Here is a 25,882-nt window from a genome sequence, read left to right on the forward strand (position 1 = left end):
GGCAGGCAGCCAGGTAAACAGCCATAAAACAATAGACAGATGGAAACACGCAGAATGTAGGGCATGGAATGGTCTAACCTCTGTGATTTTATAGGAGACTGAAGCCCAACAAAGGGCATCCATTTGTTCACCAGGCATTTCTCAAGAGCCAATTATGTACCAAGTGCTGGGCCAGTGTTTTGGTTAAATATTGCTGCACAACACATCACCCCAAAACTCAGAGGCTTGAAACAATAGTCATTTTATTATTTCTCACACATCTGTGGGTCAACTGACCTCAGCTGTGTGGTTCTTTTGCTCCATCGGGTGATGGCTGAGGCTCCACGTTATTTGGGGTGAGACTCAGCTAGAACCTTCAAGATGGCTCACTCGCAGAGATGGCAGTTGGTGCTGACCTTTGACTGGGAGATTACCCGGGTCTTTCACCTGGCATGCCTCGGTTGTCTTCTGTATGGCTTCTCTGCCTGGCTTGGGCTTCTCAAAGCATGGTGACTGATTTCCAAGAGCCAGGGAAGTGGAAGCCGTCAGTCCCCTTAATGCCCAGGCTCAGAAGTCCTGGAATTCCACTTCTGCTGCATTCTATTGGGTGAAACCCAGTCATAGTGTATATATTAGTTACCTCCTGTTACATAACAAATAATTCTAAAACTTAGTGGTTAAAAATGATGATAAATATTTATCTCTCTCAGCTTCTGTGGGTTAGTTAGGAAATATGGAGCAGTTTTGCAGGGCAGTTCTGACTTGGGGTATCTCATGAGATTGCAGTCAAAATGTCAGCCAGAGCTGTGCTCATCTGAAGGCTTGACTGGGACTGGAGGATCCATTTCCAAGACGGGTCACTCACTGAGTTGGCAAATTTGGGCTTGCTCTTGGCAAGAGGACTCTGTTCTTCTGGACGGGCCTCTCCACACCTTGTGTGAATATTCTTGTGACGTGGTGGCTGGCTTCCCCAGAGTGAGTGATCCAAAACACCAAGGCAGCCCTTTACAAGCTAGCCTCAAAGGCGGACTTCATCCCCTCTGCATGCTTTTTTGTCACATAGACCACCCCTGATTTGCAGTGAGAGGAGACCATGAAAGGACACAAATGACCAGGAAGTGAGGATCACTGCGACCATCTTGGAGGCTAGCTACCACACAAGGCTAGCCCAAGGTTCCAACGGGCGGAGAAATAGACTCTACCTTTGGATGAGGGGAATGACCAAGACTTTGTGACCATCTTTACTCCTCCAGAGCCAGGCCCTAGGGACTTAGCAGAGGACCAGACAGAAGAGCTTTGTGCTTACAGAACTTACAGTCTAGACCACAGTCTAGCTCCTACAGCCCAGGACCACACAGAAAACTAGTGCCAGAGAATGGACGTGTCTATCATTTTCCTTATACAGATGGCAAGCCTGAGGCTGAAAAAAAAAAAAGCCAATAATACGCCCAAAGTCATCTAAGTGGCAGAGCTGAGACTAACACTCAGACCCTTCTGACCCCAAGCCAAGCCCTTCTTTCCCTTATTCTATACTGCTGTTCATTATAGCACAATGTTAAATTTTAAATAGGGAATACAACATTGTGTATAGTATAAAGTAACAGCAATGTAAATCAAACTATGCTTTTAAAAAGAACAGAAGGAAATACAAACAAAATACTGACAGTTTCTAATAAGTGGTAAGAAAATGAGTGAGGGTTTTTTTTTTCTTCCTTCTTCTAGGTTTCTGGTTTTTTTTTTAATACTCTAAACTGAACTATCACTTTCATTATAGAAAACCCAAAACCATTTCCTGCCGTGGTGGATCACATAGGCCCAGGAGGAGAGAGGGGTGCTGGGGGGGTTGGAGGGGGAGCTGGGCATAGGGGGTGAGGAAGGAGCCCTTCACCTGTGGATTTTGGTTCTTCCTCTGCTGTGTGGCTGTTAATTAGCTCACCTGTGCAAACAAAGCTGAGCCTTCCACTGAGGTGTGGGAGGAAGAACCTTGTCCTAAAGAAGATCTGTGCCTCCCACTCTCCAGGAGTGGGCAGGGCAAAGGAAAGTAGAGGGCTGATGTTTCTCCTTCTTAGTGGGATATATCTATAATGCTGTTTTCTGGTCCAAGATCAAGGTGACTTCCCCTCAAATATGAGCTTACATACTGACAGAATATTTGATATTGATGCTTTCCTGGAAACTCCAAGATAGGTAGTCACTGTAGTTAAAACTAGTTGTTTAAAGTATTGAGTCCTTTTTTTTTTTTCCTGCGACCATGTGATCTCTTCTTTCACTTTTATATTTGAGGCTTAAGCATGTCATTCCATTGTCTTCTTCCATGGCCAGAGTGTGTTTTCCCTGGAGTGGAAAACAACAGCTTCCATTAATTGAGCACCTATTACGGAGAGATGCTATATTAAGCACTTATGCACACATTTACTCTTTACAATAGTATATGATGTGGGTATCTCAATTTACAGATGAGAAAACAGGGCCGCAAGGAAATTCAGTATCTTCTCCAAGGCCACATGGCTCGGAAATGACAAAGGCGAAACCTGAGCCCAGGTCCAAATGGCCCCCAAAGCCACTCGCCTAATGCTGATTCCCTAAAAAGAACATTATGACATTAAAAGACATTTGAAAGTTTATATACTGATATCCCAAGATGGCAGTTTGGTGGGGATTGTACAAGGTTCTCTTTTTGAAAATGGACTTTGTAACAGGAACGTCTTAAGCACCACTTGAGAACGTCCAGCCCCGGCTGCAGGGGCCAGTTCGTGGTTATACTCCTTCCAGCTTCCCAAATATTTCCTTTGCCTAAGCACTCCCTCAAATACAGACCATCCTTGTCTTCTGAATTGCAGAGGTGTTGAGTAGAATAGATATGTGGAAATGGCCAGGACTAGCAAGTCCACTTTCATTTCAATTCTAACAACCTGGTCAGGAGCTAACATTTCCCACTGACTCGTGGGAAATATACCAGGGTATATAAATATATAATATATAAATCTCCTTTTCAAGATTTAAAAACCAAAACCAAAAAGCCCAACCTTCCCCTATGTTTGGGTGGATGTATGTGTCGTTAAATGGCCAGCTGAGCCCTCCCATTTCCGCTACTTAAGGGGTGATGTTTTCTGGTGGGGACGAGAGATGCAGGGCTGGGGCAACCCATGTTGGCTGTACTCTTGACCCTCTCATCCCTGGAGTTAGAACTGTGCTCCAGGGTGATTCTGGGCAAGCTGGAGATTGAATTTCCCATGCTGCCGTGGGGCAGTGGGCCCGGTGGTTGGAAGGCAGCAAGGATGGTGGGTGACATCAAGGTTATCGGGAAAGCAGGGGTGTAACTGTTGTACTGTGTATTCGTTCTCTATGAGCCTTTGGGGCAGGGGGGGTGCTGAGAGGCAAGGCTTAGAGTGGGCAGGGAAAGGGAGGGAAATATTAGTCTTTCTCCCTAGAAATTCCATTCTGGCTGTTCCACATCAACTGGAAGCCACCATTCCCCCAATGACCCTGGGAATGACAGAGCTTTGAGACAATTGTATTTGAGAAACCCAGGTCTCACATGCTAACTAGCAGAGTAAACAATCGACATCACCTTGTTGTTTGCTGCTCCGTGATGGCTGGGAATTATTCACAGAGCATCAGCCCACTGATGGAGGCCTCTCTAAAGCCCCCGAAGACTTCCCTCAAGCATCCCTTCCCACAGATGCTCATGTCTTGATGATGGTGTGAGTCCTGATTATTAGCAGGTTTTTATTTCAGAAGGAAATATCAGATGAGAATAAGTTCTCCCCACTCCCCCCACATCACCAGCGTTGGTGCAGAGTAAACAGAAAGTGCTGGAGGCTGCAAGTGGCTGATCATCCTTCATACGGAACCAAGGGAGGGGAACCCAGGAGTTGACCGTCTTCAGAAGTTCCAATTCTGTGGCCACACCTGACCTTGTCATCACTCAGAATCATTCTTCTGTGAAAACCTTGCCTCAACCATCCCACTCCGAATGAAAGCAAAGCTGGTTCTTCTCATCTCTCCTGCCGCCACGTATTTCCCCCTGCCTATCCCCTCCTCTTTGGATTTCCTTCTATCTCCATCCAACATAGAACCCAGGACCCATCACTTCAAACCCCCTGTTGTCAGTATCCGAGCTGTTTTGTTTCCTTTTTTAAAAAAGATTTTAGTTATTTATTTGATGGGGCAGAGGGGGAGAGAGAGAGAGAGCACAAGCAGGGGGAGTGTCAGGCAGAGGGAGAAGCAGGCTCCCCACTGAGCAAGGAGCCCGATGTGGGACTCGATCCCAGGACCCTGGGATCATGACCTGAGCCCAAGGCAGACACTTAACTGACTGAGCCACCCAGGTGTCCCCAAGCTGTTTTGTTTTCCTCCTGTTCCTGACCCTGTAAATTCATGACTCTGGATTCTCCACACCTGGAGCTGCCTAGCCCTCAGCAGTCCCGGGGCCGTCTCAAGTGCACTGGCCCGCGGGGCTGCCCCAAATTCTCCTTCTCAATCCAGCAGCTCCCTCTTTCATTCCTCTCAGAGGCTTTTCCAGTTCTTCACTGTTTCCTTCAAAACCCTGTTGTCACCTCCCACCTACTCTCAAGAGATGATTTTGCTTCTCACTTTAGAGCTAAAAAAATAGAAGCCAGCAGGCAGGAATTTCCTCAACTTCCTGCCTTCCACCTATGAATGAAGCTGCACCCACACCCATTCTTAGCTGCATGGAGCTTACTGCAGTGGAAGAGTGGACCCCTCTTCCTGCCCCAGGACTGCTCCCTTTCTGGGAGCTCTGGGGGTCCTCTGCATTTCCAGGCCTACCTACACTGCTTTGGTCGGTGACCCAATAACCAGTCTAATTTCCAAATCCCAAGATTCACTCTTCAGACCTCCTCCAACTTGGACCTTCTGAGGCTATGTTGCTATTGACCACTTCCTCCTTCTCCAGTATCTTCTCCCTTGGCTTTGGTGACAACACTCTTTCTTGGGTTTTTATTGCCTTTCTGGTTTCTCTTTTGAATAGCCCTCATCTGGCCACCCCTAAAATGTCATCTGTTCCCCAGGGGTTATTAGTGTTTATTCTGTGCCCCATAGCTCCTGGGCTTATATTCGAGGAAGCCTATCATGGTCTATCAACTTGCTGATCTTTCTCTACTAATCTAGTGCCCAAATTCTACCTTTTTTTTTCCTTTTAACACTTTTTATAGTTACCTTTCTCTCCGTCCCCAGTGTACTTACTGAGCTTTCCGTGGCTTGCGGCACAATGGATCCCTAGCCTTTGTTAGGCATACAAGTGGATAAACTTTTTTGTTTTTGTATACGTCACAACCATTTCTCCCTTCAAAAGTGCAATGTAGCATCAAAACACTGAATTAAAATTCTTAGAGCATTTTTGTTTGTTTGTTTAGAGTTTCAGGAGAAAATAGGGATTATCTTGAAACATCATAATGGGGAATAATTCAAGTATACCAGAACCTAGGTAGGCTTAAGCTGCAGTCCAGGTTGTGAGAGAGATCAGGTTGATGGCTGGGGACAAAGTGGGGGGCAGATGTCAGAATAATATAATAACTTGGGCTTGAATTTCTATGACTCCTACCTCTACTGTGGGTACAAAAATTTATTTTACTTTGTACATGATGTACATTAGAGCAACTATTTGGGGGATAGAGTAAGGAATCTTGTTTGATATCTGAATTTAGCATCACAATTCCTGAACTTTGTCACAGGTCACCATAATGAGTACAGATGCCAAGCTCTAAAATGACTCTTTTCAGGGGCGCCTGGGTGGCTCAGTTGGTTAAGCGACTGCCTTCGGCTCAGGTCATGATCCTGGAGTCCCGGGATCCAGTCCCGCATCGGGCTCCCTGCTCAGCGGGGAGTCTGCTTCTCCCTCTGACCCTCCCCCGTCTCATTCTCTCTCTCAAATAAATAAATAAAATCTTTAAAAAAAATAATAAAATGACTCTTTTCATTTACAAGTTCAAAGTCCATGTAGATTCATATATATGTTCTTTATTTGACTGGATTTTCATACCAGCCCAAGGAGGCAGAATTTGTTATTGTCCCATTTTATAGATGAGCAATCCAAGGATCAAAGAGACTTAATTATGTAACTTGTTCAAAGTCAAACAGATGTAAGTTAGAGCAATGAAACCTCAACTCCAAGGCAGTGCTTCTATATCACGGTTTTGGGGAAGATTAGTGATATTTGCTTCTTTTTGCCTTTCGAAGTTATCCATCCTGTTTCTGGCAGCAACAAAGGGCATTTTGGCAGGCACTGGAGTAGGAGGATCCTGGTCATTAGGGTCATGAATGCTGGCTCTTTCTTTAGCTAGCCTTGTGATCTTGGACACGTCAGCAATCCTCTCTGGGCTTCAGTTTCTGCATCCGTAAAATGGGGAAAATAGCAATCCGATCTACCACACAGGATTACTCTAAGGTTTCAAAGAATTAATATGTGCAAAGCCCTCAACATAGTACGGCGCATAGTGTCCTCTTCATAGGTTGGAAGTGTTAGATTATTCTGTTATTATATATTCATTTGTCTTTCAAAGCATCCAAATGCCTCACTTTTCAACAAGAAGGCATCCTTCTTAGTGTTCCTGCTAGATCTTATTGGCCTCTAGTTTGAGGTCAGATTGATAAGGTATTAATTAATCTAATATTTATGTAGGGCTTGGAATGGGCACAGAGTGGGGTGGGCACTCTGAGATGCACCTTGCCAACTTCCAAGGACCCTTGCAGCAGTGCAGTTTCAGGGCCTATCCCTCACCAACCCCCCACTGAGGAGGGTAGTTTAAGATATGGCCAGAAAGAGTCTGGGGCTATTTCTTGACTGATAATTGCTCTTGTTGCACATTTCCAGATATCCATGAATGGAGCCCTCTCCTGTTGAGACAAGAGTTCCCTTTCCTTTGGGAATGCCAAAAGGATACATGGTAGTACCAAGGAAGTGACATCAGCAAACCAGAGACTTAACACTGACTGACAAGGCTGATCAATGTGTGTGTGGATCTGTCCCTGGCAAACACAGCACCCAGCAGATATTACAGCAAAATATGGGGTGTTCTGTGGAGGCCATCTGCTCCTCATAGGAGGGATCCAGGTGGACGGGGCTGACCTTGAAACTGAAAGCAGTAACTTCTGGGTCAGATGTGTATCTGGGACACGGGGGATGAGGAGAGGAATGTGGCTGGGAGGGTGGGCAGGGCTCAATCCATTGGAAGGAAGCTCCAGAGGGGGAAGGCACCCTCCTGGGCTTATGACTGGGTCTGGGTGTGTTTGCCATTAAGATATCTGAGCACCGTCTCACCAGTCGGAGAACAAGACTGGTTTGTTGCTTCATCCCAGCCCAGTTCCCTTCAAATTCAGTTCTTAGCATGACCCACTCAGGGAACTGCTCTGAGTTTCTTTGTAGGTGACCGACCTCCAGCCCAGCTGGAAAGTCTCCCAGCCATATTATTGATTTTGAGGATAAAAAAGAGTGTAGCTTTATTCTTGACAGTTTGAATTTGAATTTCGTCACTATGATGGACTCGAAACATGCACCTGAGCCTGTGTGGATCTTGTTTGTACCACCTACATTAGATTATCTTGGGGGAGGAATGTCGAAAAATGCGTATTTTCCCCAGTCCCATTCCAGAAGTGGGGAATTAGAGACTCAGGTGGGACCTAGAGATCTTATTGTTAAAATCCGCCAGGGTGAGACTGAGAATGTGCCTTTTTAAGTGAATTTCTGGGATTGGACGGGAGGCATGAGGGCCTTCTAAAACCCAAATTTGAATAAATATGCCCCGCGTGGGACCCCTGGTTCTCGTAGCCTCAGTTTCTCCCTCCGACCGGGGCAGGTTCTGTCTCCACTTGTTTGCTAGGCTGCAGGAAGATATAATTAGTAAGTGCAAAGAACTGAAGAAAGCGCGGCAGCCGGGCCGGGAGAGAAGAGAAGCTCTTACCCCTTCCATCCGGACTCTTCCAGGTAATCCTGCCACAGCCCCTCTCTAGCCCCTTGGGCGGCGGTCCCTTTAACAGACCTGACCAATCGAGCGCCCATTTCCGCGGCCGCTCCCCGGAGCGCGGGTAGGGGCTGGATTGGCCGGGCCTGGCGCGCGGCCTGCTCCGCCCCTGCCGCCCTCTGGTTGGCGGCGGCGGCCGCGGGCGCGGGGCGGGTCCGCCGGCGGGGCGGGGCGGCCGGTGCCCGGGGGCGGGCGGGCGGCAGGACAGCGGCCGGAGCCCGAGCCCGAGCCGGAGCTGCGGCGGCCGCGGAGCACGGGCGCCGGCGCAGTACAATGAAGGAGCCAGCGGAGCCGGGGTGAGCGCGACCGGGGCCGGGCGGTGGAAGGAGCGCCCGCGGAGAAGGCCCGGGCTGGGGGCGGCCCGACCCCGCTGGGTCCCGGCTGTGCCGGGGGCTGGCGACCGTTGGTGAGGCGGGGCGCGGTGATCGGGGCCCCCTCAGGGCTCCGCCCCGCTGTCACGGCCCTGTGTGGACGGCGACGCCCACACGCGACGCCCCCGGGCGAACCCCTTTTTCTTTTGGGGTCGGGTGTGGCGGTTTGGGCTTAACCCGGGCCGGAGGCGCCGGCCAGCCCGTCCCCCACCCTCCCCCCACCCCAGCCTGCCGTCCCCAGGCTCCGGGCTCCCGGCTCCCGGCTCAGCCCGGGCCAGGGAGGGCAGTCCACACGCAAACTAAGGGAAAACAGCTTGTAATTTTATGAATGGGGCCCCGGGTTCCTGCCGCCCCCCTCGCCCACGTCACGAAATGCTTGCAAGTCGAGAACCGCGGTTACTTTTTCGCGGATCTGTCAGGGGCTGACTGCGCTCGGGTTGTTTTTCTCCCAATTCCTGGAAATCGCGGGTTACCGTGGGGCGGTTTGCGTGCCTTAGACAGGAGGCAGCGGCGTGCCGAGAGCTGGGGGATCGGAAGGTTAACAAGTGACATTGGGCTGAGGCCTAACGCCAGGTGTCCTGCCAAGGAGCGCGGGTGTGACGGTGGAGGTTGTGGCTGCTGGCCGCTGGCTAGCACGCCAGCGAAACCCAGGGACCGCGAGAAGGAACGCACAGCGACTCCAGTTGCACCATGCACGCTGCCCAAATTGGACGGCCGACGCGGGAGTTGGTGCAGGGGAGTTTTCCCCTTTTGAAAACGGTTTTTGGAAAACTTAGACCCTCAGTGGGTTGATGGTTACTTAACGGTTGTTATGGTTACGGGGCATCAAATGTAAGGGCAAAGTCTGTTTCCACCCTCGCTCTTTCTCCAAAGCTATGAAGTACTTTGTCACTACGTTTTACAGACACTGAACTGGGAGGACGTACTTTTTTAGAGTTGAAGGGAAAGCGTGGGCTCCTTGAAGGCAGGGGTGGTACCATATTCCTGTTTGAAGTCCATCATGGCTGCTCTGCACGAGAATTGAAAAGGACCAGCCTTCTGCATGTTTTGATGATCCTCATCAAAGGATTTAAAGGAGTCCTTTCAGGAGCCAGATGTACGCTGGAAGAAAAACAATGAGTGACTTTTATATGGAAACCGATAAGGAAAAACAGAGAGGCAAATGATCCTTGAACTCCAGGGTAAGGGGGTATTTGAGGAGTCTAGGTTTGAGGGTTTAGAACTGGGTGACACCGTGAAGCTTATCTCATAGGTATTGGAAGAGTGAAAAGGCCATTGCTGTTAGCTCTTCTTTAACCCTTAACCTATTTTGGTATTTCAGATTCTTCCAAGAATGGGTAGTTGGTCTAAACTTATGGAAAACATGTAAGCCTCCTAAGGAGATGGGTACCGAGTGGGTTTTTTGCCAGACAGTTTCTTTCACACAGGCCTCTCCAGGAGTGTCAGTGAAGGCCTCCAGTCAGCATGTGGAGGGCTCTGGGTGTACTGAGCTTGGCCTGCCCATTTATCTGCAGGAACAGGAGCTGTGCCTGAGAGGAAAGAGATTAACAACCCGATTCAAGTCAGAGGATGGTAGTAATGGAGACAACAAACAAGTAACCCAGGGGCTGGGACAGAGGGAGGGAGGGAGGGGAAGTGCAGGAGTTTGCTTGGGCTGAGTTCCTGGGGCTTGGAGGTTTGAAGAGAGTAGAATGCCCACCTGTGAGAGGTTTGGAGATATCACATATACCAAACGTATTGTTTGTTCATTAGAGATTATGTTTTTAGAATACTTCTGGAAAAGCAGCATAAGAGATTAGGCTTTCAGATAGAATAAAGGTACAGAATGTTTTGGAGTTTTCGTCTAAAAGAAATTGCATGTAGTTGAAAAATATTCATTCAGCTAATTTTTATTGAGTCAGTAGTGTGCCAGAAACTGCAAGGCATTGTGGGTTGTGGTGGAAAAAAATCAAAACAGATGGAGGGTTTGTTTCTACTTGCCATATGATTCGCCTTCCCTCCAAGTCAAAAGCTCTCTTCTGAGGATGTTCTGAAATCCTTGAGGAAAGAAAGGGGAGAAATGCACAGAATATTACTTAATGTAAGAACAAAACAGAACAATGGGAAATTCTTCCCACCGTAGTTCACTTTCGGTGTCAAACTGAAACTTTAAAGAGTGGTTTTCTGTGTCGGGTTTGGTATAAGATTATCTGCATCCTCATATCTATTGACCAATATCTTTTCATGGTGTTACTTCCTGTTCTTTCTTTTTTTCCCTTTCTCCTATCAATTTATTGATTCAAAAATTTGGAAGTTCATTAGACAGATACTGTCCTTGGTCTCTAGGTGCTCCCACCTCATTTTCTTCACGCGAGCATCCCTCAGCATCTCCTTTCCTCTCTCTGATCCTTATTCTCCCCGGAGGGTCCCCCTTGGGCATTGTTGCGGTCACAGGGAGTGTTTGTTCTTTGATTCTGTCCCCAAACGGAAGGCAATTAGTATTGGGGCGCCTGGGTGGCTCAGTCGTTAAGCGTCTGCCTTCGGCTCAGGTCACGGTCTCAGGGTCGTGGGATCGAGCCCCGCATCGGGCTCCCTGCTCTGCGGGAAGCCTGCTTCTCCCTCCCACTCCCCCTGCTTGTGTTCCTTCTCTCACTGTGTCTCTCTCTATCAAATAAAAAAAAATAAAAGAAAAAGAAGGCAGCTAGTATAGAAAATAGAGCATTTGTTGAATTTCAGCTCTGCTCTGTACTACTTTCTCTCTCTCTCTGTCTCCAGGAGATATCTTTATCAATATTAATGTAGATCTTCTCCAGTCCTTGAGCAACCCTCTATGGGAGATAGATGATGGTAGTCTCATTTTGTGGAAGAGGGAACCGAGGCTCAGAACAGTATAAGTAACTTGCCTAGAGTGATAAGCTGGTTAGATGGTGGAGCAAGAATTTCAGTCTAGGACTTTCTGATTCCAAAACGTGCTTCTTTCATTGTACTGTATTGCTTCTCCCAGAAGAGGAATAGCAGTTCTGGAACAGTGCCTTCTTTGGACATACGAAAGGTCAGGTTCAGAGATGTTCAGAGAATTGCCACAGTTAATGTGCTTATGGTGGACCAAGAGTTATCAACCTGTGTACTGCCTCTCTGCCTGGTACCTTTTTGGGTCATTCATGTGGCTGCCAGGAAATTTGAGTTTACTGCTGTGAAAAGGTGACCCGACTTACTGGGCATATCCCAGTGCTTCCATTTAGCAGCTCGTGACTTTGGGCAAATTATTTTTTCTCTCTCTGTACCTCAGTTTCTTTATTTGTAAAATGGGACAGTATTCACATTCCGGCAATGGTAAAACAAGTACAGTTTGTCTCATCTTAACATTTCTGAAGAAAAATATAGTCTTTTTATAAGATATTAAATATTACAATATAATATATAAGATATTAAATAGAGAATTTAAAAATCTTTCCATTGAAAGGACTGACTAAACAATGATTATTACTCATTCAGTAAATATTTGAGCATCTACTGGAGCCAACCATTGTGCCTGTCGTTGGCAGCGATGTCCATTTTTGGTACATAAAATAATGTTACGTCGTAGTAGTGGGGTCCTAGATTAGATGAACTACAGTAGTGCATTCTTTATTTTTTAAAATATTTGCGAGAGAGAGCCTGTGCATGCATGAGCTGGGGGTTGGGGGCAGAGGAGAGGGAGAAACAAACTCCCCACTGGGCAGGGAGCCTGACACGGGGCTCGATCCCAGTACCCTGAGATCATGACCTGAGCCAAAGGCAGACGCTTAACTGACTGAGCCACCCAGGCGCCCCAGTAGTGCATTCTTTATAGGTAGTCACAGGGATTACATGAAGTCGCTCCTGTGCCTGACACATAGTGAGCACCCAATATCAGTTGATGGTACTGAATGACAGGGTTAGGGTTAACTGGTGGGTGGCTCTGGCATAAAGCTGGAGAACATCTCATAAGATTTGCCACTTGGAGCCTAGGCAATAATCCATGATCTGTGGGCCGGAGGAAAGTTTTCCATTTTGCCTGGAACTCTGTCCTTTGGCTGACTCTTGTCCCCATGAGAAGCATTAACTTTAGGAGCTAACGAGCCACGCACAGACAGCTCCCTTTGTCCTGCCTATTCATTAAGGTCTTTGTCAACTTTAAATCCCAAGTTAAAAATAAATATCATTATAAGAAGATTGAAAACCTACACTGATGTGAATAGTCTTACATGTGGATTTTAAAGCACCTCAAGGTTATATACAAGATTCTGTGTTTCCCCTTTCAAAACTCCTTTTAATGTCTAATTGCTTTGGGTGAAGTGTCATGAGATGCCATTAACCAGAAGGAGCCTAGGAGGTCATGAGAGTCCAGAAGCCCTTGCCTAGCACTGGGTGAAGTAGAGAGAATTCTGGTGTGGGCATCAGAAGGCCTGCTCCCAGTCCTGGGGCTTTACCTTGTTATTGTGTGTGTTCTTGGGCCCTGGGCGCACGCGTCTGGGTCTTGAGGCTCTCTTTTCAAAATGAGGATTTGTTTTCTCAGTCTCCTCCCCTGACTCCATCCAACACAGTATCAGAGATTATGTGAGTTTATGAACTAAGGATCTGAGAAATTAAATGGCCGAAAGAAGTTCCTTCATTCAGGCCTCCCGAAGTCTCACTTGGGTGTTTGTGATCCTGCTTTGTAAAGCAGAAAACAGTAGTCAGGTGATAACAATATGAGTAACTATCATTTATGGAGAATTGCTGTGTGCCAGGCATTGTCTGCTTTTCAAACTCACATGGCCCTGTGAGTAGGAGAGACCAATGTCAGCCTTATTGTAAAATGAGAACACCGACGTTCAGAGTAGTAAGTACCTTATCCGAGGTCACACAGCAGAGAGGAGGGCTTCTGCCGCTCTCTAGTGCGAGCTTGTGGTTGTTTCAGGTGGACTCTGCCTCGTCTTCGTATCCTCTCAAGCCACGGGCCCTGGAAGTTTTCCAGTTTAAAAGTAGGATTCCTCCTGCTTTGAGGTCACACATCTATCAGGTGCTGACACCTGTTTAAATTTGAGTTCTTGTTCAGGACATCTGCTGTGCATTAGGAGAACTTTGTTCAACCTAAAGAATAGCCCCTGTGGGAGTTGCAGGTGACCTAAGTCCTTGAAAGGCAAGGTTTTTCTTTGGTGAACTGAAGCCACAAGCTGGGTCACTGTGAGCATAAGTGGGACCGTTGAGAGCAGAATCCAGTCCTTCGGTGTGGAAGCTGGTGGGATGGGAAATGTGGGTGGGCTTTGAAACAGATAATCTTTCCCTTTTGGGTTTGCCTGGAGGGTTGGTTCTAAGGGCTTTTCCCTAGGCAGGTTATTGGACCTAACAAATTGAGTGCCCTCCCTGGCTTATCCTATTAGTTGAAAAGGGCACAGGGCGAGCGGAGCCCTCGTCAGTCATGAGCTTATTAGGGATTTGAGATTTAAACCCACCCCTTGGAGCCCTCCTGCAGAATCACAAGAGGCATTTCTGAGTTTCGTTTCTCTGTTGTTTCTTACAGCTGGCGTAAGCTGGCCTGTTTTCTTACACAATTTTAAATTCTTTTTTACATCTGCTGTCTTTTAAACACTGTTCCTAAAGATGGTTATATTTATCATTTGGGGCTTGAAATAGAGAATTTAAAAATCTTTCCATTGAAAGGACTGACTATACAATGATTATTACTCATTCAGTAAATATTTGAGCATCTACTGGAGCCAACCACTGTGCCTGTCGTTGGAAATCCAGCGGGGAGCAAAACAGATGTGGTCTCTGCGGGCACATAACACATTATCTAGTCCAGGCAATAAACAAGTCAAGAGATGTATACATTGTGTCTATAGATTACATTGTGGTAAGTGGGAAGGCTTCTTCCTCTGAAGGGGAAGAACAGGGCACTGGGAAGGAAGAAAGGGAGGGAGCTAGCACCTGGGAGTGTCCAGGAAAGCATTTCCGGAGAAGCAGCCTGTAGAAAGTATGGATGGGGAGGAGAGGAGGAGGTAGGGGAAGATGAGTCACAGAGAGAACCGTGCAAGGTAGAGATGAAGAGCCCGGGCTCAGGAGGCAGGCACTTCTTCAGGGGACTTGGGGATTTCTTAGGCTCCTGGTGCCTCAATTTCCCACCTCCAAGTGGCCGTTAGGATTGAAGGAGCTGATGTCTGGGAAGTCCTGAGAGCAGTGCCAGGCACGTACAAGAAGGGCTGGGGGTAAGGGTTTGCTGATTCTCACACAGTGGGGATCTTGACCTGGAGCGGATGAGCTTCTGTTCTTGGTCAGCATTTTCCACCATTCCATGTGTAAAGTAACCACAGGGCTGAAGATGAGACGGAGATGGCTAATATGCACATCTGCTGGATGCAATCTAAGGTAGCTTGGTGTTGGATGCTCTGTGATGCGCTAACCATTGAGCACATGTGCTGGGGAGCACCTGCCGTGGAACCTCAGCCCCATCTGCTGTGGGTGCCATGTTCAGCCGGAAGCATTGTTCCTCAGCTCCTTCCTACAGTTGTCTGCTTTGGTGTTTGATATGGAAGGTAGATTTTTAGCCTCCGCCTCCACCCCCCCCATTAAGAGGAGGCAGAGGCCAATGGCCTCATTACCAGGTGATCAAAGGTGACAACTCAGAGTTGCTAAGTGCAGTACCCGCCTGAACTCATGCCCGATGAGATTTGGTGTGGTGCTTTCTTGGGGAAACAGCCACACCTCGGGATCATACAGGAGGAAAACTTCATGAAACGAGTCACTGGCTTTGGTTCTTTGGGCTGGTTTGGGATGTTCAGTAAAATAGTAGAAACCCAGCCATATCAGAGTTTGTAGTTATCCTAGAGTATTTTGTTAGAACTGATCAAATTTGTATATAATTGCATTAGTTCCTTTAAAAAAAAACTTATTCTGGAAACATTTTTTAAATTTACAAAAGTAGAGAATATATAACGATCCCCATGGATCTATCATTGTTTCAATAATTATCGACATTTGGCTAATCTTGTTCCAAGATAGTTTCAGTTTGAAGCATTGTTGGTGGATTTTCTGTCACAGTATAAATGTATCTTTGGAATATAAAATTATATGGTAGATATGGTCCTAGAGGAAAAAAAAATTACTGCATGCTGCCTAATTACAGCACTGGTGTTAATAGTTGAAATTCAGAATCCTAAATGAACATTTCTTGCAAGCCCACATAGACTTGCTCATGAAAAGTGCGCATCCCTGACTGGACTGCATATGGAAGACTATAACCTTGGGGTCTCAGATTGGAGCCCCATTCTTCCGATGATACACTAAGTGAGAATGATGCCTCCTGAGGCTGGGACAGGAAGCCCATCCAGACTAGAGGGCCACCCTTGCAACTTGGCAGGAGAATGCATTTCAAGTCTGGGTCAAAGACACAGAACATGCTTCTTTTGTAAAGACGGGCCTGAACCCACTGGACAGCTCCAAGGATGGAGTCCCATGGACTCCTTTCCTCCTTATTTCCCTTTCTGGATTATTCTGCTCTAAAAACTGATTCCTTCAATGAACCCAAATTTTAAAGAGCATATCTTAAGTTTCCCCTTGTTTTCTACCATGCTTGCATTCATTCCTTCATTCCTTCCTTCATTCATCACCCAACAAACATTTGAGGAGGCTGTGCAGTGGGTCAGATAGTGTGCAGTATACAGCGGTGAGCAAAATTGACAAGGTCCTTGCCCTCCTGGAGGAAGGAGAAAAGCAGAGGTCTACTAAAAAATATGTCCTAAGAAATAGAAGTGCTACAAAGGACAAGTGCAAATGGGAGTGAGGTGAGGGGGTGGAGCTGTTTCCTGAAGAGGCAGCAGGTGGTTCAGTTCCTGAAAGGCCTGGTTCCCTTCCTCCTGGGAACAGAAAGGTGCCTGGAATATAAAAAATACGAGAGAGGTGCGGGCCCAGCTGAGGCAGAAGGCGGGAGGGGCTAGACCATACAGCACTTTTCAGAGCATGGATCTTACTCCATGAGCCACAGGAAGCTCGCATAGGGTTTTGAGCAAGGATGTGGCGTGCTCCTATTAGGATTTTTTTTTTAATTTTTAAATTTTGTTTTTAAGTAAACTCTGCGCCCAATGTAGGGCTTGAGTGCAAGACCCTGAGATCAGGAATCTCATGCTTTGCTGACTGAGCCAACCAGGTGCCCCCATATTAGGAATTTTTAAAACCACTTCCACTGCAGCGGGGTGAATAGATGAAGTCACTGTGGGGAGAGCCGTGGGGGGGTTGCTGCTGTCTTCCAAGCAAAAAAGGTGGTCGTTAGGACCAGATTGGTGGCAGCAAGATTGGAGAGAAAGAGACCATTCAGGAGAGGTTTAAAGATAAAAATCACAGCACTTGGTTAAGGACTAGGTAAGGGCCAGCTTGCATTTGCAGTGAAAAGAAATGTAAATTACTTCAGGCAGAAAACATTGGCTGTGCATACTCTGCAACTCACTGGTTCCCTTGGCACCTATTTTTCAGAATTTCTAGATAAATTTAAAGCTGTTCTCCTTACTTGCTCTTAAATCTAGTCTTGAAAACTGTCATCCCCTTTTGACATATTCATCGAGCATCTACTATGTGCTGGGGAGAAATAGGTGAGCAAGACGGCCCAGGCCCTCAGCCCATCTCCTCCGCACCTCTCCGTTCTCCAGGCTGGGGTTGCCTTACCTCCTGAAACCTTCATATGGGCCAGGTTGCAAGGGCTTCCTGTCCCAGCCTCAGGAGGCATCACTCTTGTTGAGTAAGTCATCAGTAGCACAGGGCTCCAAATTGAGGCCTCAAGGTTAGTCTTCCATATGCAGCCCACAGTCAGGGACGTAGTAGTCTTCCTCTCTATCTAGAAGGTAGGGATTGTGCCCCGTTCATATTGGTATCTCCTCCCTCTCACACTCCCCACCCCCTCCAACTCCCATCAGCAAACCAGAGTGCTCCGCCCTTGGAGGTATTCAGCAGGTGTTTGTTCATAACCCCTGGTACTACTCAAGAATAATGCTAGATGGGCCCTAAAGAGGGCTCTGGAGAGCAGGAGGAGGGGAAGAATCTTCCTGATGCTGGGAGAATCCCCATTGGAGAGAACGAAGGCAGTTGTGTTTAGACCTAGCCCTGCAGATGGGCAGACTTGCCCTTGCCTTGAGGCCAATTTCTAGATGAGGGGAGGAGTCTTCCTCCTCAGATCGCCTGTCACGTGGGAGGGAATCATAGGAGACATCTGGGTCTTCACCGGAACTTTGAAGTTCTAAATAGGAAATGTACTTGAGGCAGAGAAGGTGATTAAATTTCCTCTACAACTTTTGTGATTGTGATTCTGAGAGAGAAAACTGATGTGGGATGTCATTAGCTGGTTTCCTAGGTAACTTTTTTTTTTCCCTTTGTTTTGTTTTGAAAGGATGGATTGGGTTCCTAGACCAGGTCCTCTGATAACCAGAGAGGAGGCATTTATTGAAGACAAGAGTGATGTGTTTTCTGGGAGACTTGCAAGTCTGGTTGGGATGGCTTTAAGCTGAATATTAAGGGGATAGAAGAGAAAAGTATAAAAAAAGAGTATGCAGGAAATTTGCAGAACGAAATGACATAGAAACCTCTGTGACTCAGCAGCAATGTGGGCACCAAAGTGGTGCCCAGAAACTCTCAAGTGGAAATTAGCCGCAAAGCTGCTTGAGAACAGCGTGGAGGGAAGGGGTCAGGAATCTGTCAACTCATGCCTGGGGGTGAGCAGCCAATGTCTCCAGGCACTGGAAACCTTAACATCACAGCCAGGTACATAAGTGATCTGCTGGTGGGTCGGATTGGAATAGAGCAAAGTGGTATGGTACACCTGGCCCCAGAGAAAATCCTAGGAGAGACTTCTCTGTGTGCCTTGACCACAGAAGGCTGGCAGCAGGCCTTCCAGTCATGACGGCAAGAGCAGGTATGTATTGTAGGACTGCCTGTCAGACTGAGGTGGCAGTGATTTTGTTCCATAGGCAGATCTTAAAAGAAGCCCCTGGCAGATGTAGTAGATTGGGAAGACGTTTGTAGGTGAGTGTTATTAGAAGTGGACCACGTGGTAAATTTTAACACTACCTTGCTGATATTTTACCTCTGAGAGCAGGTAGAGGGAAGTGTGTGTGTGTGTGTGTGTGTGTGTGTGTGTGTGTTGGTGGGGAGGGGTGCTGTTTGGACCTAATGATGACAAATAAGGAAAAGCTGGTTGACGGTGTGGATAGGGTAAAGGGAGCCTGTGACCGTGGCCCAGAAATAAGCACAGAGCTGGGGTTTCGGCAGGCTGGCTCCACAGCCCCTGCTCTTGGAGCATCTCCTACCTCCTGTTTCCTTTGATGAAAAGGTTGGAACTGCTCCCTACATTAGCTGTACAGGAACTGTCTTGGTGTCCTCAAATCCACATGCCTGTTGGAAATGACCTCTCGAGTATCAGGCCATAGCTATGAGTAATTTGATGTGACTCCTCCTTGGTCTCCCATCTGCCTCAACTGCCCCCCCTCCCAACCCTCCCCCCCCCCCCCCCCCCCGCCCCAAGAGTTAAGAGTAGAAACTGTAGTACCTGTCCTAGAAGTCTGAAGGGAGTTGTCCTCAGGGAAAGTTGAGCTGCTTGCCCTGGCTAAGTTCAGAGGCAAGATCCAAGTGGAAAATAATAGTAGAAAACCCATGGGAAAGGAGTTGCTTTTGTTTTAATTTCTCAGGGTAGGCTAACGTCTGTGGGGATATGATGAGTGGTATTCGATCCTGTTGAGGTAGGTTAATAGTAAAGCAGGAACATTAATTTTTTTAAGGCTAAAACTCCTAACAGAAATGACTATTGATCATACTCTGAGCCAGAGACTAAACTCGTTTGGTCAGTCTAGCTTTTGTCTTAAGGTTTGACTGCGATCAAGAGGGGTGTTGGCAGAGACTTAACAGCCTGAAGCGAATTTTATTTCATGAGGTCTGATTTGTGGTATGAAAGTCTTACGGAAGGAAAAAAACCTATCTTGAGTTTCTGAATTAGGTGATAGAGTTGCTTTGGCAGCAAATGTAGGAAGGGCAGGGCCCAGAATTTTCTGGGGCTGGTGATCAAGAGGTCCTTCCAACTATATGAATTTATAATGCCAGAAGTGTTAATCTCAAATAATAGAATTTTAAACATGTTTAAATTATATGACCCACAGCCTAGAAGTCTTCCAGGAATTTCAGGTTTAGCTATTTCTAAGTCCTAGCTGGACTGTGGCCTAAGAATTTTAGCCATTTTGTGTGATCTGTCAGAGTTGATCCATTAGCTGCAGTTTTCCCTCCCAGAAGCATCCTGCTGCTCCTTCTAGGCTCCCTTGAACAGCACTGCACAGAGGGGGTGGGCACTGTTGGTTGGTAAATGTTCAGTGAGATGGGTACTTTATAGCAAGCTCAGGAAAAAAGTGTGATTTTTTTTTTTTTTGCCATGTTCTTCTATTTTAGGAGTTCATACAGGTGCCCCAATGGGTGTTTAAAGAGGAAATGAGAGGTTTTTGCCACCGTAAAGCAGAGTGGTCACCTGGGTCAGCCCTGTCAGTTTGTATTTCTGCCTGTTGTTGTAAGGTGGGTATCCTTATCTCTCACTGGTGTGATGCTATTGCTTAGGGAGGGAGTGACCTTGCAAGACAAGCAGGAAGCCCTGAAACTAGCTTTGGAACCTTTCATCCAACCAGCTTGATGATTTCAAGACAAATTCTTTGGGGCTTGAAATCATCAAACGGGTTATCCCCACATTGAGTTAACATGGGCTGGGTATCCAGTGATCCCTTGAGCATTCAGCAGATGATGCTGCTCCCAGGACAGTGGCTGTGCTTGGGGACTGTCACGGGGCAGGTCCAGACTCTCTCTGGCAGTGAAAGTCAGTTTTCTGTGAGTCTTTTAAAAGTCTTCACCCACTTTGTCATTCTTTTTAAGGAAGGTCTTGAAGAATCTTAAAGCAAGTATTTGCATAGCATGAAACATGATAAATTTTTAGTTAAGAAATGGTTAATTAGATTTTTTTCTTTCTGATTAATAGCTTAGAAGTCAGTGTGCCAGTTTTTCTTTTTTAACTTAGGCAATCACTTAAGTATATTTTGGAATATTTGCTTTTCAATTTTTCGGTTGTTTGCAGCATGTCTAGAAAGGAACCACCTATTTTCCCATTAAGGTCTTGGCCCAGGAGTAAAAAAAAACCCGTGAAGCTTTGGGAGGCACTAAGGACTGTTGTTTTCTTGAGGCAGGATTTCACCTTGCTCTCTCTCTTGTCCTGCCCAGACTTCTAAAAGACCACACACCCACCATCCAAAGGGTGTACATCAAAACTTTATACTTCTTCCTCAGAATAATGTAATGAGTTCTTTGAATCAGGGTTTTTAACTTTGAGGAAGAGAAGGGAGAAGTCTGTATCTGCTTGCAAATTGAATGTGAACTCTTGCGGGTATTTGTGTACTTATATTTGGTGGTGGTAGGGTCTTATGTTCGTCAGGCTTTCAGACAGCTAAAGTCTCTGTACCTCTCATCTAGAGAGCTCTAAAGCCAGCTTTTTAGAAAGGAGGGACCAATTAACAGTAGGGGAAGAACCTAGAGCACAGACTGTAGCTTCCTGACTGGTGGGAGCCCATGCACACACGCCTGGCTTCTCACTAGTCATACCTGGCTACCCCTGGGTCCCGAGAGCCTCTTTCCTCCCTACTGGCCCCTCTCCCCTCTTCAAATCTGTAAGGTATCCTTTGTTGGGAGAGCACTGGATGAACTTGTCCTACAAGCCAGGTGCCACGTGCCAGGATATTTTGTCTTTGGTTTCTTTAGTCACTTTCTTTTGTTCAGTGTCCTAACTGCCTCCTAACTTCTTGTAGGCCTCTCTCCTCATTTTTCTTGGGTTTCTCTCTTATACCACCTTCTCTTCCTCCCCTCCTCCTCCCGCTCCCTTTTTTTTTCTTTTTTTCCCCTTAATGTGTTCTAAGTTAATCTGTTCCCTGCCATTGGCTTTTCTGTTCGGTTTGGTTAATTCTTGTCTGCAGCCAGAAAGGGTGCACTGAGCTAGACCCTGAGCTAGACAGAGAACCGGGAGGCTGGTCCTCCCAGCCCTGTGGTTCTGGATGGTGGATCCTGCCCCTCCCTGGGATTCCTTGGGGTCCATCCCAGAAGTCCAGCCATCTGCTCTGGCGGCCTCCACCCAGCCAGGAACACACACATGGATTTGCTGTCACAGGCCCCTGCCTTTCCTTGTGGACCTCATATGTATCCTGTCATGGTGAGCTCGGTTCATGAAAGTATTTTTTTTTTTTTTTGGTTTTGTTTTATATTCCTTATTCCAGTTGCCAGAGGCAGAAACGACAGAAGTTATTGCTTCCAGAAAGACTGTTCTTCCAGGGGCAGGCCAATATATAAGGGAGCACTGGTGACAAATGTGCATGATTGCAACAGCAGACAGTTAAATTACGGTAAAAGATGGTCATTTTCTACCTTTGGTAGTTTAAGCTTCTTTCCCTCTCCAAATTTCTCCCCATGCTCTGGGGGGCTAGGCGTCTGGCCCTGAAAGGGTTTGGGAGGAAGGTCTCCTTCTCTTGCTGCTTTTGAGGATTCATTAGCCCCTTGGCAGCACTCACCTTCACACGGAGGTGGGCATGTGATCCAGAGGGCTCTGCTTAGGAAACCAGATCTCTTAACTGATAGAGCCATCTCATGAGCTGGTAATGCAAGCTATTGGTAATTACAAAAAAACCTACCGTGAAATTCATCTAAAATTAATGAAGAGTCAGCACTGTGGATTTTAAATACAGAGGAAGTTATGGCATCGGCTCTCAGTTATCTGAGTAGCTTATTTCTTGCTCGTCTTTACGCCTTTAGCTGGCTTCCCTTTGCACCCCATTGTGCCCGTGGGCTCCCTTCCCACTCCGCTCTGCTTGGTTCACATTCCTCCCACACGGACCCATTTTAATGGGAAGCTACCGAAAAATACTGTGCCTTCCCACATCAGTTGTTTGGGATTATCCATTCCACTTTTCTCTTCTGTGAACACAGAGAAGTGAAAGGTCCAGTGTATTTAAAAGAAAACAGTAAAAATGTATGGAGAACAAACACATGTGAGTGAAAACCAGCTAGATGAATAGAACGTGTCTCCTTTTCCTGACACTGATTTTTTTTTTTTAAGGAACATTGTTCAGTACTTCATTTTGTGTGTATGTCAACATTTGAAGGTCCCTAGATCAGTAATTACATAGACTGAGGTAAATGGTTAAGGTATTTTGAGGCTAAAATTTGTATTGCTTTGGTGGTGTACTTTACAGGTATATCATCCCTTGATTTAATAGGAAGGATCTCTGGTCTATATGTGCTTTTATGTGACTTGAAAAGCAACTATTCCATTTAAACAGATTGCAGTGAGGACAGTGGTTGTGAGACATCTCACAATGGTACCGTTCTCAGACTGTTGAGATAGAATTGTCAAATTACAGCAAACAGTGTTAGAAATAATTTTGCAGTTTTCTCAGCAGATTGTAATTTCTCCTTCTGTACATCTAGTTGTTCTGGAAATAATAGTGTAAAGGTACGTTTTTCCAAAACTGATTATTTTCCAAATACAGTGGTACCTTTTGGTTTAGAAGAAATGATAGAGGAAGATTGTGGTCCAGGAGACAAGCAGAGAACAGGGTTTTTTTTAGCCTTTTTTATTTTATTTTAAATTTTTTTATTGTTATGTTAATCACAATACATTACATCATTAGTTTTTGGTGTAGTGTTCCATGATTCATTGTTTGTGCATAACACCCAGTGCTCCACGCAGAATGTGCCCTCTTTAATACCCATCACCAGGCTAACCCGTCCCCCCACCCCCCTCCCCGCTAGAACCCTCAGTTTGTTTTTCAGAGTCCATCGTCTCTCATGGTTCGTCTCCCCCTCCGACTTACTCCTCTTCATTCTTCCCCTCCTGCTATCTTCTTTTTCTTTTTTCTTAACATATGTTGCGTTATTTGTTTCAGAAGTACAGATCTGTGATTCAACAGTCTTGCACAATTCACAGCGCTCACCATAGCACATACCCTCCCCAATGTCTATCACCCAGCCATCCCATCCCTCCCACCCCCCACCTCTCCAGCAATACTCATTTTGTTTCCTGAGATTAAGAATTCCTCATATCAGTGAGGTCATATGATACATGTCTTTCTCTGATTGACTTATTTCATTCAGCATAACACCCTCCAGTTCCATCCGTGTCGTTGCTAACGGCAAGATCTCATTCCTTTTGATGGCTGCATAATATTCCATTGTGTATATATACCACATCTTCTTTATCCATTCATCTTTCGATGGACATCTTGGCTCTTTCCACAGTTTTAGCCTTTCTTTTGTTATACCTTTGGCCACATTTTTGAAGAGAGACTAAGAATTGCCATATGTGTGAAAGAAAATTGGTAACTGGGTAGACTTGAAATGAAAGTGAGATTTTCAGAGTAACAAGGTCCACTTTCTTACGTGGCTTGTAGATGAAGGATGTGAGATCACAGTAGGTCTAGCAGCTGGGGTTGGTGGAAGTGGAGAGTTCATGGAATCTGGAGGATATTTAAGTTGGTATGATATTTAAATTTCCAAGTTAGAAAAAGCTCATCGAGAACAATGGTTTGTTAAAACCAAAATAGAAAATAAATTTTAAAAAAATGGAAGGGGGAATGTGCATGTATGCATCTTATAGGATATTGAAAAAAATTTTAAATACCTGGGACACAGTTTGTGGAGGGGGCCAGAGCACAGTGGGAACAGTGCCTTAAGGATTACATTTGATGTAGAAGCACTCAGTCAAGGAAGAAACTTGCCCAGGAGGAAAGTTTCTGTGGAGATGTGCCCTGCATTTTGAGTGAGTGATGTACTGGAGCATTGCAGACTCAACACTGATATTGATCATTCTTATGAAGCTGGATAAAATAATGTTGTTTCTGAGGACAAAATAGTTGTTATCATGAAGTGTCAGAGCCCTGCAGTGGAAAATGCCAACAGCCAAGAATCCCAAACAAATTCCAGAATCAACATCCTAGGTGCAGACCTCACGCTGACGTACCATCTTGATTTACCTTACTGTGAGGTCCAGTGGGTTCTTGTTGGGCACCCCAGAAATGCACGGGATCCATACCCACCAAACAGGTGTTGCAGCTAGTACTTTGGCTTCCTGGTATTTTTCCTGGGAAAAAGTGTTTGATCTGGAACAGTTCCCAACTGGGTAGAAACCTTGCTCACCAGAGGTGGCTCTGAGAAACTTTGGTTTCAGGCGCCTGGGTGGCTCCGATGGTTAAGCATCTCCCTTGGGTTCTGGTCATGATCTCCAGGTCTTGGGATTAAGCCCCGCATCAGGCTCCTGGCTCAGCGCGGAGTCTGCTTCTCCCTCTGCTTCTCCCTGCTGTTCATGCTCTCTCTCTGTATCTCTCTGTATCAAATGAATAAATAAAAAAACTTAAAAAAAAAAAAAGAAACTTTGGTTTCCCAAAATAACGGGTGAAGTTCTGCTACCCCTTAAAAGCGTGGTGTTTTAACTTTTGGAATATATGCCCCTTCGCGCCTCTGAACGCTAGAAAACCACACATGTACACACAGACCCAGTTTGGCCCATAGGATGTGAAGAACCCTTGATGTAAAATAGTAAGATGGAAGGTTTTGAAGAGAATGTGAGGAAGGAGTTTGGTGCTGGTACAGAGGCCATTTTCCAGGGGAAGGTAGAGGTGGTCGCTTGGGAGTGTACTTTGTGTGTTGTTGGGCAGTAAGATTTAGCAGGGCTTGAACACGCAGCCAGGCCTGTTTTGAGAGAGTTGTACACTCTGAGAGTAGTGCTTGCAGAAGGTGCAACTCCCTGCTGCCCTCGAGAGCTAGGCCCAGTGTTTGCTGTCAGAGGCTTTTTGGAGAAGGTCTTCGTAAGTGCGGTTATTTAGTATGCGTATATCACAAAGCAGTACCAACTCTGCATTTATTTCCCTTGTTACTCATATCCTTTTCCCCTTAAGAAGACTGATACGGACATTGACCAAGTGGGTTTTAAGAGCCTAAAATTAATTTGTTAGATAATTGCTTGTTATATAAGTTATAAAGGAGGCATTGCATACTTTATTATGCACAACATGATTTCAGAATTCTCCCATTTGAGAATATATATTTTTAAGAAAGTGCTTTATAAGAACTGCATGTATTGGATTTGCATCCTGCTTTCAAATCCTCTGCTCAACTTTCCAGTGGGGCTGGCATATGAGACAAGTTGGGAGTGGGGTGGTTCTGGTCCAGAGGCAGGCCCAGGAGCCACAGGTGGACACCTTAAGAGTTCTGTGGGTGGCAACAGCTCTGCGATGTCCACTTCTGAACCCCTGCTAGATGGTGACTTGCAGAGGAGCTCTTATTTATGCCGTCAAGATAGATAGGGCGCCTGGGTGGCTCAGTTGGTTAAGCGTCTGACTTTGGCTTGGGTCATGATCTCTGGGTCCAGGGTTTGAGCTCCCCGTTGGGTTCCCCATTCGGCGGGAAGTCTGCTTGTCCCTCTCCCTCTCCTCTCTACCTCCTGCGCTCCCGCACGCATGCGCACATGCTCTCTCTCTCTCTCATATATAAATAAATAAAAAATATTTAAAAAAAAGATCT

General features: G+C 46.2%; 1 protein-coding gene and 1 long non-coding RNA gene across 7 annotated transcripts in view; one reads left to right on the forward strand and one right to left on the reverse strand.

Annotated features, from left to right (window-relative positions):
• Positions 1 to 290: 290 nt before the first annotated feature.
• On the reverse strand, positions 291 to 7,984 carry LOC114196743 (uncharacterized). Its single transcript, XR_003606774.2, has 3 exons — positions 7,902 to 7,984; positions 1,916 to 2,313; positions 291 to 579 (listed from the first exon to the last, which is right to left on the reverse strand). It is a non-coding gene; the product is annotated as an uncharacterized LOC114196743 (long non-coding RNA).
• A 170-nt stretch (positions 7,985 to 8,154) lies between these two features.
• TEX2 (testis expressed 2) overlaps positions 8,155 to 25,882 on the forward strand; it is a 102,393-nt gene continuing 84,665 nt past the window's right edge. For 4 of the 6 annotated variants that reach the window (XM_028087475.2, XM_088028189.1, XM_028087478.1 and 1 more), the window contains exon 1: positions 8,155 to 8,257. The gene's annotated coding sequence lies outside the window, so the exon portion shown is untranslated. Of the gene's footprint in view, positions 8,258 to 8,694; positions 9,514 to 19,795; positions 19,850 to 25,882 lie in introns of those variants that run through there. The other 2 variants (XM_028087476.2, XM_028087477.2) reach the window with 2 other exon arrangements.

This window comes from Eumetopias jubatus, unplaced genomic scaffold (genome assembly GCF_037043125.1).
Source record: "Eumetopias jubatus isolate StellerSeaLion01/CBP00866 unplaced genomic scaffold, mEumJub1_p1.0 scaffold_10, whole genome shotgun sequence".
NCBI lineage: Eukaryota > Metazoa > Chordata > Mammalia > Carnivora > Otariidae > Eumetopias > Eumetopias jubatus.